Source organism: Panthera onca, chromosome A2 (genome assembly GCF_046562875.1).
Source record: "Panthera onca isolate mPanOnc1 chromosome A2, mPanOnc1 haplotype 2, whole genome shotgun sequence".
NCBI lineage: Eukaryota > Metazoa > Chordata > Mammalia > Carnivora > Felidae > Panthera > Panthera onca.
The window spans coordinates 78,051,550-78,071,523 of NC_138340.1; the positions used below are offsets into that span (position 1 = coordinate 78,051,550).

A 19,974-nucleotide genomic window follows, 5' to 3' on the forward strand; every position below is an offset into this window, starting at 1 on the left:
GGACATTAGCATCATTTTTTCCTTTAAATGTTTGGTAGAATTCATCAGTGAAACCATTTGGGCCTAATGCTTTCTTTTTGGAAGCTTATTAAATCTTGATTATATTTATTTAGTAAATATAAGCCTGTCAAGATAATCTATTTTTCCTTGTGTGGGTTTTAGTAGTGTGTGTTTTATTTTTTTAAGTTTTTTAAAATGTTCATTTATTTATGAGAGAGAGAGAGAGACAGAGTGGGAGCAGGTGAGGGGCAGAGAGAGAGGGAGACACAGAATCTGAAGCAGGCTCCAGGCTCTGAGCTGTCAGCACAGAGCCTGACATGGGGCTCGAACTATGGACCGGGAGATCATGACCTGAGCCAAAGTCAAACGCTTACTAACTAAGCCACCCAGGTGCCCCAGAGTGTGTGTCTTTTATAGAATTGGTCTATTTCACCTAAGTTATGAAATTTGGGGGCATAGAGTCATTCATGATATTTTTTATTATCCTTTTGATGATCATGGAATCAGTAGCGGTTACCTCTTTTTCATTTAAGATATTAGCCATTTGTGCCTTCTTTTTTTTCTTGGATAGCGTAGCTAGGGGTCTATTACCTTTATTGATCTTTCAAAGAACCATCTTTTGATCTCTCTGTTGATTTCCTCCAATAATTTCCTATCTTTTATTTTATTGATATCTATTCTCATTTTTTGTTATTTCTTTTCTTCTGCTTGCTTCAGCCTCCATTTATACCTCCTCCTCTATTATCCTAAGGTGAAAGTTTAGGCTACTAATTTGAGATCTTTCTCCTTTTCTATTTTTTTAAAGTTTATTTATTTTGAGAGAGAGAGCATGTACGTGAGCAGGGGAGGGGCAGGGAGGGGGGGAGACACAGAATCCGAAGCAGGCTCCAGGCTCAGCACAGAACCCAATGCAGGGGCTTGATCTCATGACCATGAGATCATGACCTGAGTGGAAACTAAGAGTTGGATGCTCAACCGACTGAGCACCCAGACACCCCAAGATCTTTCCCCTTTTCTAATAAATGCATTCAATGCTATAAGTTTTACTCTAAGTAATGCTTTCACTGCCTCCCACACATTTTGATAGGATGTATTTTCATTTAGTCCAAACTACTTTTAAATTTCTCTCAAGATTCCTTCTCTGATGTGTTATTTAGAAGTATGTTGTTTAATCTCCAAATATTTGGGGATTTTTCCAGCTATCTTTTGGTTATTGATTTCCAGTTCAATTCCAGTGTGGCCTGACAGCATACTTTGTATGATTTCTGTTCTTCTAAATTTGTTAAGATGTGTTTTATGGCCCAGAATGTGGTCTGGGGTGGTGAATGTTCTGTGTGAACTTGAGAAACATGTTTATTCAACTACTTTTGGATGAAGTACTCCATACATATCAGTTAGATCTAGTTGATTGATGCTACTGTTTAGTTCAGCTGTATCCTTAACTATATATCCTGGATCTGTCAATCACTGACAGGTGTTGAAGTCTCCACTATAATAATGGATTTTTCTCTTTCTCCTTGAAGTTCTAAAAGTTTTTCCATCAAGTATTTTCATTCTCTGTTGTTGGGAATAGACAAGTTAGTGATTGTTATGTCTTCTTACAGAACTGACCCCTTTGTCATTGTATAATGACTCTCTTTTATCTCTCTGAATTTTCCCTGTTTGAAAAGTCGGCTTTGTATGAAATTAATATAATTATTCCAGCTTTCTTTTGATTAGTATTAGCATGATATATCTTTCTTCATCCTTTTGATTTTAATCTATCTGTATCTTTATATTTCAAGTGAATTTCTTATGTAGTTGGATATAGTGGATTTCTTATATAGTTCTTATATAGTTGAATCTTGTTTTGGGACCTCCTCTGACAATCTGTGAGTTTTAATTGGTATATCGAGACTATTCACATATCATGTAAGTATTGATATAGTTGGATTAATATCTACCATGTTCGTAACTTTTTTCTATTCACTGCACTTTGCGTCTTTTCAATCTTCCCCCCTTTTCTGCCTTCTGTGATTTTATTTTTTTTTAATTTTTTTTTAACGTTTTATTTATTTTTGAGACAGAGAGAGACAGAGCATGAATGGGGGAGGGTCAGAGAGAGGGAGACACAGAATCTGAAACAGGCTCCAGGCTCTGAGCTGTCAGCACAGAGCCCGATGCGGGGCTCGAACCCATGGACTGTGAGATCATGACCTGAGCCGAAGTTGGCTGCTCAACCGACTGAGCCACCCAGGCGCCCCTGCCTTCTGTGATTTTAATTCAGCAGTTGGCATATTCCACTTTCTTCTCTCAGCTTATTAATTATACTTTTCTATTTTAAAAAGCTGTAGTGGTTTCCCCTTTGTTTGCATTACACATTTATAACTAATCAAAGTCCACTTTCAAATAACACTATACTGCTTCACAGGTAGTGCAGATACCTTATAACAGTGTTCCCAATTCCTCCCTCCCATCCCTTCTAACATTGATGTCATCTACCTCACTTATCCATGTGCTATGATCACTCAATATATTGCTGCTGTTATCACTTTAAACAAATGGTTATCTATTAGATTGATTAGGAATGAGAAAAATAAAAGACTTTATTTTACCTTCCTTTATTCCTACTCAAATACTCTTATTTTTTTAATATAGATCTGAATTCTGATCTATAATCTATATCATATTCCTTTTTTCTGAAGACTTTCTTTTGAGAGAGACAGAGAGGGTGCAAATGAACAAGGGGCAAAGAGAGGGAGAGGGAAAGAAAGAATCCCATGAAAGGTAGAGAGAGAGAGGGAGAGAGAAAGGGGGGGGGATCACCCAAAGCTTGGCCTGTACTCACCTGCAGTGGGGCTTGAGCTCACCCGATGTGGGACTTGAACTCATGAATGGTGAGATCATGACCTGAGCTAAAGTCAGATGTTTAACCACTGAGCCACCCAGGTGCCCTCAAAAGACCCTCTTTTCAAATTTCTTGCAAGGCAGGTCTACTAGTGATAAAGTCCCTCCATTTTTGTCTGACAAAGTATTTCTTGTTTTTTTTTTAGAATGGGAGGTATTGTAAAATTCAGATGCCTTTGGGAAGAGTAACACCTCCATGCCTAACATCTCTTTTTTTAAATGTTTATGTATTTATTTTGAAGGGGGGAGGGGAGAGAGAGAGAGAGAGAGAGAGAGAGAGAGAGAGAGAAAATCCCAGGCAGACTCTGTGCTGTCAGCATGGAGCCTGATGCGGGGCTCAATCTCATGAACCATGAGTTCATGACTTGTACAGAAATCAAGAGTCAGATGCTCAACCACCTGAGCCACCCAGGCACCCCAGAAAGTCTTTATTTTTTCTTCAGTTTTGAAATATAATTTTACTGGATACAGAATTCTCCTTTGGTGCTTTTTGTCCTTTCAACACTTTAAATATTTCATTACAAAACGGGCTCCTGGGTGGTTCAGCTGGTTGAGTATCTGACTGGGGTCATGATCTTGTGGTTTGTGAGTCTAAGCCCCATGTCAGTCTCTATGCTGACAGCTCAGAGCATGAGACTGTTTGCATTCTGTGTCTCCCTCTCTCTCTGCCCATCCACCACTTGTGTTCTCATGCTCTCTTTCTCTTTCTCTCTCTCTCTCAAAAATAAATAAATAAACATTAAATATTTCACTACACTGTCTCTTTGCTTGTATAGTTTCTGAAGAGATATCCTATATAATTCTTATCTTTTTTCCTCTATAGATAAGGTGGGTTTTTTTTTACTTTATTACAATTTTCATTTCTCTGTTTACATTACCCCTCTGTTCCTGGATGTTGTCTACTTTTTCCATTAGAATCCTTGACATATTAATCATAATTAAACCCCCTATCTTTAAATTCCAAAATCTGTGTCATCTTTAATTCAGGCTCTGATGCTTATTTTGTCTCCCTATACTGTTTTCTTCTGGCCTTTTAGTGTGCCTTGTAATTTTGGTATGTTAACAGACATGGTATGTCTGTTAATAGGAAGTGAAATAATCAGGCTTTTAGAATGAGTTTTTATGTTAATTTGGCTAGGATCCTGTCTGTGTTTAGCTCTCTGTAGCTATAGTTTCCAGAAGCTTGTTTCTTTGTTCCCCTTGTTGTCTTTGGGTTTCCCTAAGAATTTTTTCATAAAAAACAGAATTCGTGTCTTATGTTTCTCTCAGTTGTAATCTACTTTTATTATACTAGAGCCCAGTTGATGTGGTGGTAGGACAGAGAGCAGGAATATTTTATAATCTTATATTAAATCTCAATTTTTTTGGTGGTTTGAGTTTCTAGGTTATGACATTCTGAAACATTTCTTAGCCTTTTTTCTCCTCTTATATGAGATAGGAAGGCTAGAGGGGACTGGAGTTTTCTAATTGTCCTCCCACCAGGCTGGCTAAGCCTCTGGTAGTTTCCTTGATGGCTGGCCTTTCTTATGGAAAAAATCTGGATATAGTTCAAAATGTTTACTTTTTCCCTCCCTGAGCCTGAAGGATAGATAAATTTTTCTCCAATCTTTACCTTGAAAGTGTGATGGGCTTCTAGAGATAAAACCCATAAAAGTGGGGAACTTCCCTAAGACTGAGCCCTTGGGGGTTTTATGTCTGAAATTAGTTCACACTCACCTCCAGGAGTACATCAATTATGGTTTAAAGGTTCCTACCAGTTACTAGCACCAGTGGCTTCTGCTCCCAGTAAGCTAATCTCAACCTTGGTTCTCTATTCTCCTGTCTCTCTAGCATTGGGGTGGTACTTTGTGACCTCAGTTTTCTGATGGAATTTAAGAAGTCATTGATTTTCAGTTTGTTCAGTTTTTATCTTGTTGTGAGGATGAAAGTGATGACTTCAAAATTCTTTGCATGTTGGAACTGGGAACCTTCTCGGACTGTCATGGGATATATATTTTATGACATGAATAGGTCAAAAAGCAAACCTCCTTTGTGTGAATCCCAGGTAATGTAGTACACTATGGCCTCCAACTCTGTGCTTTCTGTCACTTTTTTAAAAAAGTAAACAATTAGCGAACAGAAAGAAAATAAAGTAAGAATAAATTTCACAAAAGAAAAAATTGACAAAATGGTAAAAAACAAAGTGTAGTTTTAAAATAAATTTCATAGCCCTTCTTTGGAAATATTCAAGTAAACAGTAGTATACAGGTGTCCTGTGCAAAGGAAGTGACTAAGAGGACTACTCTTTCAAGGGCATCTTATGACATTGAGCAGGATGAACTTTGGAAATAACCTAAGAACCTACAGAGGAGTCAGCAGACTATAACTGACCTGCCGTATCTTGCATGCCATCTGTTTTCACATGGTCCACAGGCTGAATGATTTCTGTATTTCTATATGATTGGGAAATAAAAAAAAGAATATTTCATGACACATGAAAATTACATGAAATTCAAATTTCACTGTCACAAATAATGTTTTCTTGGAACTTAGCCATACTCATTTGTTTTTAAAATGGCAGTATTGAGTAGTTGCCCTGTAAGACTGTATATGGCACTCTCATCACTTTGGATTAACGCTTGGGATACTGCAAATTGCAGTGATGTAGTTTTAATTCAACAGCATTTCAAATGTCACGTGATAACATCCCTCCCTTTTTCCCTTCCTTCCTCCCTCCCACCTACCTTCCGTTCTTCTTTTCTTTTGTTTGTTTCTTCCTTCCTTTTCTCCTTTCCTTCCTTCTTTCTTTCTCTTCCCCTCATTTATTTATTTACATTTACAGTAAATATCTATTAAGTCAAAACAAGAAAGGAAAAGTGGGCTTTGAATCATACTCTTAAGACACAATGGAGGGGATGCCTGGGTGGCTCAGTTGGTTAAGTGTCTGATTCTTGATCTCGACTCAGGTCTAGATCTCAGGGTCATGAGTAAAAGACATGATGGAGTATGGATTATTTTGTTAGAATTAGATGGCAAAGCATTCTACTTATTGTGCAATGAGGTAGTTATGCTAAAAGAATACAACATATGTCAGCCATATTAATCATCACAATATTCCTAGCTCACAGAAAAGCAATGGTTAGAAAAATTAGAAAAATGTAAAACAATGTCTCATTGCAGAAGAATTTCTTCCAAAAATAAAACAATAAAAACGAGCCTGTGCCCTAAGAACCCGAGTGACCCACTTGTTAGCCAAGCAAGAGAAGCTGTTTACCAATGGTGAGTTAACAAAATCCTGATTGATTGCAGCAGACAAAGAAATGTGTCCAGAGAAAATAAACTGGTTGAGACTTTTAGCCTTTCAGTGAAACGTAATGAATGTAAAGTGTTTAAAGCCTGTGGTTATTTATTGTGTTATTCATTAGCAGGTACTTTGCCAAAAATATCTGAATCTATCATGTGTAGCTCAATCCAGTAGCTCCGTTGGTGAACTCATTTGCTCCCATGGATGTAACTATAGTTGGGTCCATGAATTTTTGCCAGAAAAAGAAACTGAACATCTTGACTTGTGCCACACAGCAGTTAAATGGCAGTGGTAAAATTTTATTGTGAGTTTTTGAGCTCAGGGCTAAGATTGAAATTTTTTGCAATAATAACTGCCTTTAGCCTCTACTATGGAACACTGAGGGGCTCTGAAAATTGGTTTCTGCTACATTCTTGGTGCCTCTTAATGAATTCAAACTAACATCATAAGGCTAAACAACACTCATATGAGAAAACTTACACTGCTGTAAGTCATTTTGACAACTTACATTGAGTCTCAGCCTTATACTCTTACAGTGGTGTCAAAAGATAAAGCAAGAAGTGAGATCTCCATTTCCATGCAAATTTGCAGTGGATATGTTTTCTGAGTTCAAACTTTGGTTCCAGCAGCAGTTTTTGGACCCAAATGCAAGTGCAAAAAAGATTTCCATATTTTAAAATCCATTTAACTGAGCAATAGAGGAGTTTCCATCTAACCTTCAATTGAAAGTGATTAATCTGCAAAGTAATGATATGCTAAAAGACAAATATCAATAGAAAAATTTAATAGAACTCTATAAATGCCTTCCAAGCAATCAATATGCTCAATTAAAATTATATGCTCATGAATTGATATCAGTATTTGGCAGTACTTTCCTGTGTGAAAAGACATTTCCAAAGATGTGATATTCATTTTTGAATTGAAATACTCAGTGAGGTAAAATCTCATTACAGGCCCATATTAACAGCTGAGCATTAGCAATGATGATGCGCCAATTACATTTGAGCCCCAATTAAGTGAAATGTTATCACCCCAAAAGGATTTTTTTTCTTCTTGTTATAGACCTATGCAAAAAATTACATTATAGACTTATTACAAAAAATGAACCAAATTATTATGATTATGTTTTGAATTTTGTCAGTAAAAAAGTGTGGGAATTTCTTTCTTAAATACAAGTGTCTATGTAACATTCTTGATTTTGCTTCTTGGTACACAAAGTCTAAAATATTTACTATCTGTCCCTTTACAGAAATTCTTTGCTGACCCCTGACCTAGATGCTTTTAACTCCCTGTGTGCTAGAAAACAGTCGGTGGTCCTCAAGTGAAGAGGCCCCTGGCACAGAGCCAATCATCTACAAAGGTCCTTGTACATTTAAATGGGACAATGAAAGTGTTTAAGGATTGGTCAGCTGACATGTCAGCTTGGCACGTGAAAAAAATAGGGTGCCTCTTTTTCAACCCATCTGTGTGAGTTTCTTAGAGCCACTGTAACAAAGTGCCACAAACTGGAGGTTTGAAACAACAGAAATTTATTCACCCCCACTTCTGGAGACCAAAAGTCTGAAATCAAGCTGTTGGGAGGGCCATGCTTCCTCTGAAGCCTCTAGAAAAGAATCCCATTTTGGCTCTTTCTAGCTTCTGGTAGTTGCCAGTAATCCTCAGTATTCCTTGGCTTGTAGCTTCACCATTCCTGTATCTACCTTCATTGTCACATTATCTACCTTCTTACCTGTGTCTCTGTGTCCAAATCTTCTCTTTTTATAAGGATGTCACTCATATTGGATTTAGGACACACTCCCATGTAGTATGATTTCATCTTATTTGAACTGATTACATCTGCAAAGACCCTATTTCCAAAAGAGGTCACATTCTCAGGTCATAGGTGGACATGAATTTGGCAGGGGTGAGGGGTACAATTCAACTCCATCCGTTTTAGCAGTGAATGGAGAAAGTAATCAAAAATGGTACTTGGCTAGAAAGCTTTAGGGCATGAAGTAGACAGATTAATGCTCCTTCTGCCACAGGCATTCACATCCTAATCTCTAAAATATGTGAATGTCTTGTTTTATATGTCAAAAAGGACTTTGCTGATCTAATTAAGCTAAGAATTTTGACATGTGGAGATTATGCTTGATTATCTGGGTGTGCCCGATATAATCACAAGGGTCTTCATAAGAGGGAGACAGGAGAGTCAAAGGCAGAAGAAGGTGGAATGACAGAAGCAGACACAGGAATGATGAACTTTGAAGAAGGAGAAGGGACAATGAGCCACAGAATGCTAGCAGCTTTCAGAAGGTAGAAGTGAAAAAGAAATAGATTCTCTGTGGAGCTTCCAGAAGAAACACAGCTATACCCACACCTTGACGTTAGACTCAAAAAAAGTCATTTTGGACTTCTGACCCCCTAAATCCATAAGAGAATAACTCTGTATGGTTTGAAGTCACTAAGTTTGTGGTTAATTTGGCACAGCAGCCATAGAAAGCAAGAAAGAGAACTAGTTAAGCTTGTTACTGTAGCTGGGAGGGTGAGTCCTGGTCATGCCAAAGAGAAGGAAACAGTAGAGAGATGGAGATAACATTTGGGGGCAGTTGGGGGGGGGGGGCAATGGAGAAGTGGAGGAAAGGATGGATATAAGAAAGATCATCCAGAAAGGGGTGAGGGTGCATCTTAGGGCAAATGGGAAGTCAGAGAATACTCTTTGCTTCTGCTCTGTTACAGGCACGTGTTTTTTAGATGATTGTATAAGACAGATGAATTCCAGTTTGGGCCTGAAATTTTAAATAAACATGATTTAAGTTTGTAGGAAAAAGGTGATATTTTCTTAAATTAATGACAGAATTTAGGATTTACATGCAGTTTTTCAGATTCAGAACATTCCCAAGGGAATCTTCCTAATCATTGTTCCTTCCAGATGGCCTCCTACAGATGCCCTTGTTCATTATACAGACCACAACAGTGCTGAAAGGACCTCTCAGAGTTTTGTATCTAGGGGTGTTAAAGGCTTCACTTTGGCTTGGGAACTAAGAAATATTTGCAGCCAAGCAAACATTTCAGAGGTGGGATGTTCCCTGCAAAGGATGATTTGCCCACAAGCATAGAAAGTGTCAGGTCAGGAAAAAGAACTTGAGTGTTACCACTAGCTTCTGAGCTTGGATCAGAATCATGAAGCTAAAAATAAACTCTGCTAGCCAGCTCATTCTGTCATGACCCCACACTTCTTAGGAAACTAATGCTGAAACTATTTTTCAAACAGATAGCAAATCAAGAAAACATCATTCCACACGGGGGATAAAAAGATCAGATGCTCAGAAAAGGACTTCAGAACTGTTTTAAAATTATAAAAACAATCTCTTATTTGAGAAAGTCTGATAGCTACCAGTTTCTTTTAACCCCTGATTTTATTTATTTATTTTAAAGAGGAATGCTATTTTATAGGGTGAGGGAGATTCTAGCATTGTGTCCCCAGAGGTTAAAAAAATAAACTAAAAAGTAATGAGATGTCTGTCTTCCTGGGATGGATGTAGGAAGTTACTGCCCACTCATAGGTGAATACATCAGGTCAGAGTTTTTTAAATATGGCTACCAGTGGTTTTGAAGTCTTTTCCTCCAGTTAGAGAGCTTTAAAAAATACTGATGCCCAGGCCCCAAATCCTGATATTTCAATATAATTTGCTGAGAAACAGGATTAGGTGGGGTCTGGAATTCCTTGAAAATGTAAAAATTCCTTGATTGACAAGAAATTCTATAATTATGGTCACTTAATTTTAATAAAGTAATATTTATGGTCACTAATTATAATAAAATTGTGATCTAATTTTATAATTATGTCTGAAATCTTATTGTGATAATTTAATGGGCTGAACTCTTTAACAGATTTCATTTAGCAAACATTTATCATGTACTGAGTATGCAGTAGTCTTTAGAAACCTTAGTTCTGTAGGGAAGTGAAGCATATAAAAAAAGTAAGAATTCTCAAGCCATGTGACATGTAGATAGAATTATGTTTAAATGAAAGAGGTACTGGTGAGGGAGGAGAGGTTAAATTTATTCAGGGTGGGATGGAGGTGTAATGGAGAGATAAGAGAAGTCTCTGGTCTTAGCTCAGTTTAGAAAGCTAACTAGAGTCTGTCAGGTTGGCAAGTCAGAGGGGTATTTTCAGACCCAGGGAAAACATGCGAAAAAACATAGACATGAGATAGCATGTTCAGAAGATTATTAATATTGCTGGAGGGCAACATTTGGAAGATAGTGTCAGGAACTGGGAATTGGCAGAAGGTAGGAAGCAAGGTTGGTCCCAAGAATGGGGCTGAGTGGGGAGAACCTCTCAACCTTTCAAACCTTGGGAAGCACATCCTGGATCCATCTGACAACTGCTAGAAGATTCTCAGAGCGGGGACATGCTCAGACTTGCTATTATGTAGGATCCCTCTGGCAACCCTGGGAAAGAGTCTAGGAGGAGTGAGACTAGAGGCAGCGAGATGAATAAGGAGGCTGTTGCAAACACAACTGGAAGACTTGAACTAGAGTCATGAATAGAGAGGAAGGGATAGATCTAAAACATACCAGGGAGACAGAAAGAATAAGACCTGGCCAAGAGGTGATAGGTACAAAGGAGACAGGGAGTCAAATTGAGTTCCAGGTTTTTTATTTTCCAGATGGCTTATGATACCCATCTGGCCCTAACATTAAAGGACAATTTATTTTATAGATTTAGTCATACAGGAACAGATATCCTCAGGCTTCGCTCAGCAGCATGGAATGTGAACTGTGTTTCTTCAGGTCATCCTAGCCTTACATGGGCTAGGGGATGTGGGGATAAGGTTGTGAAGTGTGTGTAGGCGTTCAGGGTAGAAGTGGGAAGGAAGTAATGGCTTTTCTTTTGTTTTAATTGTAGTCAAATACGGACAACATATTGTATTTACTGTCTTAGTGATTTTAAACATGCAGTTCAGTGGTATTAAGTATGTTTACATTGTTGTGCACCTGTCATCACCATCCATCCCCAGAACTCTTTCCATCTTGTAAAACTGACTCTGTACCCATTCAATTATAATTCCTCATTCTGTACTCTTCCCAGGTCCTCGCAAGCACCATTCTGCTTTCTGTCTCTATGAACTTGACCATTCTATGTACCTCAAATGACTAGAACTATAAAATATTTATCTTTTTGTGACTAGCTTGCTTCACTTAGCAGAATGCCCTCAAGGTTGATGCACATTATAATATATGTGAGAATTCCCTTCCTTTTCGTGGCTTAATAATATTCCATGGTATGTATATATCACATTTGTTTATACATTCACATCTTGCAATGGACACTTGCGTTGCTTCTGCCTTTCAGTCATCGTGAATAATGCTGCTATAAACATAGGTGTACAAATATCTCTTCGAAACCCTGCTTTCCATCGCTTGGGGTGTAGACCCAAAAGTACAGTTGCTGGATTATATGGTAATTCTATTCTTAATTTTTTGAGGAAGTGCTATACTGTTTTCCATGGTGGCTGAATCATTTTACATGTCACCAATACTGTACAAGAGTTCCAATTTCTCCACATCCTCACCAACACTTGTTACTTTGTTTTTTGGGGTTGCTTTTTTGTTTTGTGTGTCTGTCTGTGTATGTTTATAGTAGACATCCTAATGGGTATGAGGTGAGAGCTCACTGTGGCCTTTTGCTCCAGCTTTCATTAGCTAAAAGCAGCTAATGTCTCTTTTAGTTGAGGGTTCCATAGAGTTTTCTGAAGTGACTTACACCATTGTTCTTGCCCCTGCTTTTTCCTGGTCACTGTTGTGATATTTCTTCTAGACGTGGATGCCTCTGTTGCTGAACTAATGTTCAAAATGGCCACCCCTGCCATCATTGGTGGGTGGCTACTTCTTTCTCTGTTCTGATAGCCATCAAGCCATGAGAGGTAATCACCCTCTCCCACTGCCCATCAGTCCCCAACGGAACCTTACATTCATAGCCTCACTTGCACTGGTTCCGAACCAATCATTTGACTTGTATTCAGTCTACTTCTGCCCCCTCTCTACCTGACACAAGGAGAAGGGCCAGAAAATAAAGTAGAAGGTGCAAACCTGGGCTACATTCCCACATTGTCCCCCTTTCCAGCCTAAGCCTGGTCTCCCTTTCTCCCTCCTCCTCTTCTAGTGTAAGTACTTTCCCCAGCCTGGATATAGTCCTGGAAGTGAAGGAGTGACCCCCAGTCTCCACCCACTTGAAGCATTCACCCTGCAGGATGACTACCAGTGCCACGGATCCAACCACTGTCTGCATGAGCCTTATAGGGCTTTCCTGCAAATAAAACCCTAATGGACCTACTCAGGGATTCCGAATTCATCCTCTGGCCTCTTGCTTTAATGTCATAGAGATTTCAGACCAGATTGCTAGAATTTAGACCTATCCTTCTGTCTAATATAGAAATTATTCATAGTTAAGTATCATATAAATCCTGGTAAAACAGGTTCCTGCAGTAGCTCAACATAGTATTTTCCGTACATCATTTCTTATTCTGTTCTATGCTCAGACCTGAGGTTTGGGGCCTGCGTTAGTTTCCTGGGGCTGCTGCCACCAATGAACACAAACTGGGTGGCTTAAAACAATAGACATTTATTCTCTTACAGTTCTAGAGGCCAGACCCCCAAAAGTGTCATCAGGGGCCATTCTTTCTGAAGGCTCTGAGGAAGTATCTGTTCCGCACCTCTCCTCCAGGTTCTGGTGGCTTCCGGCAACCCTCAGCATTCTTTGGCTTCTGGCCTAACTCCAGTGTTGGTTTCCATCTTCACAGTTCTTCTTACCCATGTCTGTGTGTTAAATAACATTTTCCTTTCTCTTATAAGGACACCAGTCACTGGATTTGGGGCCCGCCCTCAATCCAGGATGACCTCAGCTCAGAATCCTTAATTATGTCTGCAAAATTCCTATTTCCAAATATGGTCACATTTCTAGGTACAGGGGTTAGGACTTAAATCTATCTTTTGGGAGTGACTGTGCACCCATGATGGGGCCCAACAGGCGGGTCACATCTGTAGCAGTTGTTCCACTGAGGTGGTGACCTAGAGAAAAGCTCTATCTGATAATTGGCTATTTGGAACAAATTGGGAAATAGCTTCCTTCTGACTTTAAAGTTAGGTCATATTTGGTGCTCTGAAGAGTATTTGTTGTTAATGAGAATTTAGAGTCTCTCTCTCTCTCTCTCTCTCTCTCTCTCTCTCCCTGCCCCCCCTTGAAATATGCCCACACACACAATTGTATTGTAATTTTCTACTTTAAATAATTTCCCCATTTTCTAAAGTGAATTCCTCTCAGTTTTCCACAAGACATTCCATTCTCCATCTTCACCTAGAATTGGACAAATGACTTAGGTTTTCAAAGAATGTCTCCCACATTCTTCAAAATCACACATTCTCCCATATTCCTTAAGGCAAGGAATTGCCTCTTGTCACCATGTTCCTTCCCTGAATGTGATGGTGAAAAGGCCTTGACCACCCCCACCCTCTTGCCAACTTTAGCTATGGCCACATGCTTCTCCTGCTCAGAAGCCAGCAGGAGACAGTAGCTGGGATGCTGGAGCTATTTAGAGTGGTATGATTAGTTTTCATGTCTCCTGACCACAGGCTTTGCCATTTGATGAATTTATGACACTGCTTGTGAATATCAGTTTCTACTTAGTAACTAACAAGAGTGACTGATTACACAATCCCAAATTGATATTTGGAAACTTTTAAGAAAAAAAAAAAGACTGGGAGATGAGATTTATTACCATTCTCAAGCACTTCCTGAACAGAATTTAAAACTCCCTCCTGGAAAAGATTGTAAAATAAGACTCTCCTTGGCCAAGGGAGAATAGTCTACAGAAAACAAACATAAATATCAAACAAGGAAACAAAGTCTTCTGGGAGAAATAAGGATGGCAATGAGATGTGGAAGTCAGAGAGAGAAATTGAAAGAGAGAGAGAGAGAGAGAGAGAGAGAGAGTGGGACACATGTTTGCACAAGCCTAATGATGTCAGCCTGTTCACAAGAGTTCACAAGAATGCCTTCCCCACTTACCACAAGGGAGCCAAGACCAGTATGAAGATGGGGCTCTTTTAATCATGGACTCAGTTACTTTCCTCTCCCCATTGTTTGTACCCACTCTGTGTTACACAATGCTAGGACTAGGAAAAAATGATACTGCCTGAATCTCATTGAAGTGTTCTTTAGCCTCAACGGTGACGTGAAGCCTGCTTTAGATACCTTAAAAATTGGTTGGGCACCTTGAAACTGACTTTAGCAAGAATTAAATCTGTGGCATTGAGTTAGAGAGAGGAAAACTAGCTCTTTTGGACTAATGGTAGGTGTACTACTTTGCAAAAAGGAGACCAGAAAGGGAAGTGGAACACCCTAACATAAAGAGGTGCAGTACTCTCTATATTCACTGGACCATAGCAGCTGCAAAAAAGGTATAGTTCACCTCCTCAAATTAAATGGAGAGATGCTCCTTTTCTTCACAGGATGGAAACCACTATGATAATCTACACAAGTATTTAACTTACCAGAAAAGTGGTTTAAAAAATTAGTGACAAATTGTTTTCTCTTTTACCTCTGTGCTTTTGCCCAGAGGAAGAGACACAATATTATACTATTGGTACTTGCCTGCTATCCTCTGGGAAATAGTCTCTCAATATGGAAAAGACAGGGATCAGAATAGCCCAGGAATAAGGGAATCCATCCATCCATCCATCCATCCATCCATCATCCTACCAACACATTGAGTACAGAGGCATTCAGCACTGTAAGGGATGTAAAGGTAAATATGACACAATGCTGAAATTATATACCTTTTAACTGCAGAATCTTGTGATTCTGTAGTTTTCCCCATTAGATGATAAATCCACCAATCTTCCTCTAGCCATGCTCAACAGTTGACTACCAGAGAAAAGGTATCTATCTGAAGTCAAGAAATTTATGTTCAAATCCCAGTCTTGTTACAAGTTGTGTGGTTATGGGTTAATTAATTAAACTGTCTAGACCACAGCTTCCTCATTTGCAAGTGAGAAATAATTCCACCTTCAGAGAGTTATAGGGAATAAACAAAATATATAAAACTGCATATAGTAGTTCTCTTTCTCCTAATTCTTATAGGAAGAACTTTCCATCTAACAAGAATGTAGCATTTCTCTGTAAAATAGTCTATGGTATTTACAACTTTGGTTTAAGACTTGTAAAGAAAGGAATTTAATTGTATTCCTCAAGTCAGTATTACCTGGCAGGTCTCCTGGGTTTTTTTTTTGTAGACTATCTCCTTTCCAGGATTCTCAGAGTGTCCTAGTCTGAAGAAGTTTCGAAGTTCTCGGTCCATCTCCTGCTTCGTGCCAGGTCACCTTGGGTTTCTGTCTTTTCCAGCGCTGCATCTCCTTGAATATTTATGGTTTTAGCACATGCTAATGCATTTAGGAGCTCCAAAGGAACCATTATTGCTCTTACTCATGCTTAAATGTTTGCTCACCCAGCCCACAGACTCGCTGGCACATACCAGGGAGCCACATGCTTTTCCCAAGTATGTGGGTCAAAGGCTATTTTTTATCATTTGGGTCAGATACATACTATTTATAAACTTATCTTAATTAGATTTTTAAAAATATCCTAAAGTTTCTCCAGCCAAAACTTTGGGTTCAGAAAATGTTTATTCCTGAATGGTATTTTTTATTATTCAAAATGCATTTATGGTTCTTGAGAAAAATAAGATGAGAATTGGCAAATGCCATTTGAAACAAAGGGGGAAATATCTACAGAGGTGGAAATTCCACACTATTTTTCTAATTTCATAGAGATTACACTGGGCATAATTGTGGAGTTTTAAAAAGACCTTGCCCTACCAATTTCTTCTGCCAACCAGATCTGAGATTATGGGCAAATAATGTCTCAGAGTTTACTTTTCCAATTTGTAAATGGGGAATATAATACCTAAGTTCAGGATAGTGTGAGATCATAGGTAATGCCTGTAAGACATGTGGAAGACAGCCTGACACATTACACTCAATAAACACTGTATCCTTGTTTTGATTTCCTCATATTTCCCACTACATGCATATGTACTGTATCTCAAGGGTGGGGCCTTTTGTAGGTCAAAGTGTCAGCTTCACCATATAAGCTATCACCAATGCAAAATTTTTCTTCTATGCTTGAAGGATGTTACCCTTCCCTTTTTTATATATGAATACTAAAATTTGGTGGTAGAGATTATTGATTATATACATTATTGAATATAGATTATATTTAATCTATATTGTAGTCTAGCACACAGAGAAGTAGTTGAAATCCCCCCATTTCATGCATTGTGGATATACATATTGAACACCTTAGGTGTCTGGGGCTGTTAGGCTTAAGTACACAGTGATAACCAAACATACATGCTCCATATTTTCATGATGTTTCAAACCTTAAATACAAAAATTATATGTGTAATTACAAATTGTAGTAAATGCCATGAAATAAAGGACTAAAGGTTATGAGAAGGAATAACACAGGGAACAAAACTTAGATTAGAGGATTGGTCAAAGCAGCCTTCTTGGGGAGAAATGTCCTTTATTTAAGCTTTGACCTATACCAAGAGCTGGTCAGGAAAATAACAAAAACAAATTGCATTCCAAGTGAGCCTGGGAAAAGTGATCTATTTTGAGAAACCAGGAGAAGAGAAGGTCCCAATCACCTAATGAAAAGGAGCATGAGGAAAGATGGCATTAGAGGGGTGACAGGGCAGGACCACCAAGGTCTTGTGGTCATGTTACAGGGTCTACATGTTATTTTGTGTACAGTGGAGATAATAGAAGTATTTTAAGTGGAGGAATGAACTGCTCAGATTCAGGATTTTTAGATGACATTCTAGCTGCAGTGAAAAGAATGAGTTGGGATTTGGGTGGGAAGGGAAGTGTGGAGGTTAAGAAAGAAAGCAGGGAGACTAGGCAGAAGGTGGGAGAAACCACTGTCTTGGCGTAAGTTGGAGGCTGAGCTGAGAGCACCTGCTGCTGGATGGATCACAGGAAAGAGGTTGAGGAGGGAAGGACTGACAATGAGTTCTCTTTCCTGCTTGAGTAACTGAAAACAGTGCCCCACTAACAGAGCATCATAAGAGTAGTCTTAAGTTGGTCATGGGTTTCAATTGCTTATTAATTGGGTATTAATTTATATACTTAGAGAATTTTGCTTAGGATTTTCTTTTTTCATTGTTTTGTTTCTACCAAACTGCTAGTTGTTACCATCTTGATTGTCTAGTTGATGGTCTCCAATTCTTTGCTGGCAACAAGACCTTCGACATAAGAGTATGGAACTGTTGGGTTGTCTAGGTACATCATCTTCTACCCAGTCTTAGTCATCATTGCAAATCTTTAATAACTACTGCTTTAGAAGAATGTCAAACTCCAACAGGGTTGTTCTCATTGTTCTCTGAACATCTGCCCTTTTTTTTTTCTTGCACCTTTGCTCTTGTCTGCAATGCCCTGCTCCTTCCTGGCTGCCAAGTAGAAATTTGATCATCCTTTAAGATTCTTTATGCTACTGCCTCTGAGAAGCCTTTACGGATCAATCAGCTCAGTTGACTTCTTCTGACACATCAAACTTGACCTTGAAATCTTAGTTTTCTTTGTATGAGTATGGGTCTTTTCTACCCACTTACATTGTAAGTTTCTTGAAGACAAGGATGAGGTCTTTCTATGCTTCCAGAAACTTTCATAAATCCTCACACATGGTCAAAATTTAAAAATGTTTCTTGGTCAAGTCAGGTGGGAGGGGAGCCTGCTGAAGAGATATTCTAGGTCAGGTACAACCTTAAAACAATGTTTACACTACAAACTAAAAGCAACTACCTGATGGCACATAAATAATATGAAGTTTCTGCACATATCTGCACATATCACAAAAGAGTTATGTCATGGCCTCTGTTTTCTCCTACCTATCAATGCATATTGGAGACTGAACTTGAAGAACATATTTTTTAGAGCTTTGTGATATTTCAATGCTATCTGTGCTGTACATTCTAGAGTCACATTGTTTGTTTTTGTTTTTCATTCTCTGAAATACATTCATCAAGACAGCTTCTGGGCGTGGATCCAAAAAACAGTTTCAAGAAACCAGGGAATTAAATAGCACCAACCAAATTTTCAGTTGTAACAATAACTATTAAGCAGATCTCATTTAATTCTGGTCTGTGATCTGGACCATGGAAAATTAACTCTTGCCTTTTCAAGTCTCAATATTTATGAAGCTGGGATACCAAACTAGTGTCTGTCTAGATTTTTGATACCCTAACCCCCAACCCAAGTGTGCCATATCATAGCACACATATCTCTAAAGCGTGTCTAAAGTTGTTTTCTTTGAGAATTTGGGGAATTTTCAAAATAATCTGGAAGCCATTTATAGTATCATAAAGCCAGTATATGTAGTCTTTTTGTTTAGGAGCTTGAAGTAAAAAGAAAAAAAAAAAAGGAAAGCAATGTCAATATGGACACAACATAATTTTTACATTGCATTTTATTGTCCTGTTTCTGGAAACCATTCAGAATTCTTTGAACTGGATTCCTCTCCTCCTTTTGTCTGGGGATCTCAACATCTACCCTAGTGGTTCTTAACCCAAGCTCAAATTAGAATGCTCTGTGGAACTGACATCCAGGCACCAGGGTGATTCTAATGTGCAGCCAGGGTTTAAGACTAAGGAAGCTAACTAAACATTAACACGCTATAGCAGATGTGCTTCAATCTGAGCACAGTGGAGTGGAAATGTTCATAACAGCCTTCATTACAATAGGTCCAGTCTGGAAACAACCCAAATGTCGATCAAAAGTAACTAAATGGATAACTAAATCATTAAATACTCACACAAGAGAATGCAATATGGCAGTACCAATAGCTGAGTTATAGCTATGCAAAACAGCATAGATGAGCCTCATAATGTTGACTGGAAGAAGCCAGACCTAAATAAATGTATATTGTTCCATTACATTTTTATAAGATTCAAACATGGACAAATTTAATCTATGTTGTTAAAAGTCAGGATATTGATTACGTTTGGGGAGGGAGTTGGGGCAGGAATGGGGAGTGATGACAGGGAGAGAATTCATGGTGTTGGTAATGTTCTCTTTTTGGAGCTTTGCAAAGTTAGAAGCCTAAGGTTATACAACATAAAATTATGTTTTTGCTTTATCATTTCAGTATGACCTCAAATCTATATGCTGAAATAATTAAAGAAATTCAACTATATTAACAAACAATATAATCTTTTGGAAGAAGCTCTTTGGTGAAAAATAATAATAATGAAAGTTTACGGTGTCATTTATCATTATGGGTCTTGATTTGCTACTAGTTCTTGTTTTGTTTTGTTTTTTTCAATGTGATGCAGTCTTGGAGACAGACCTACTTAAGATAATATTTTGGAAGTTAATATATTAATTACAGTAAATGGGGGTCTAAGAAATCTGTTCATTTAAGTCTATTTTAAACCAAATAGCATATGGTATAAAGCCAATTATATGATTTTCAAACAAATGTAATATCTTATAGATTCACATTGGTTTTTCTTTTTTAAAATTTTTAGGGGCACCTGGGTGGCTCAGTCGGTTAAGCATCTGACTTCAGCTCAGGTTATGATATCATAATCCATGAGTTTGAGCCCTGCGTTGGGCTCTGTGCTGACAGCTTAGAGCCTGGAGCCTGCTTCGGATTCTGCGACTCTGTCTCTGTCTCTCTGCCCCTCCCCTGCTAGTGCTCTGTGCCTCTCTCTTAAAAATAAATAAACATTAAGAAAATAAAAAATAAATAAAAATTAAAA

General features: G+C 38.4%; 1 long non-coding RNA gene across 2 annotated transcripts in view; it reads left to right on the top strand.

Moving 5' to 3' along the window:
* LOC132679080 (uncharacterized) overlaps positions 1-19,974 on the top strand; it is a 44,323-nt gene that overhangs the window by 18,286 nt on the left and 6,063 nt on the right. Inside the window, exon 3 of one of the 2 annotated variants that reach the window (XR_009609956.3) lies at positions 6,046-6,181. The exons of the other annotated variant lie outside the window; for it this stretch is intronic. This is a non-coding gene — a long non-coding RNA (uncharacterized LOC132679080). Of the gene's footprint in view, positions 1-6,045; positions 6,182-19,974 lie in introns of those variants that run through there. 2 annotated transcript variants of the gene reach the window in all.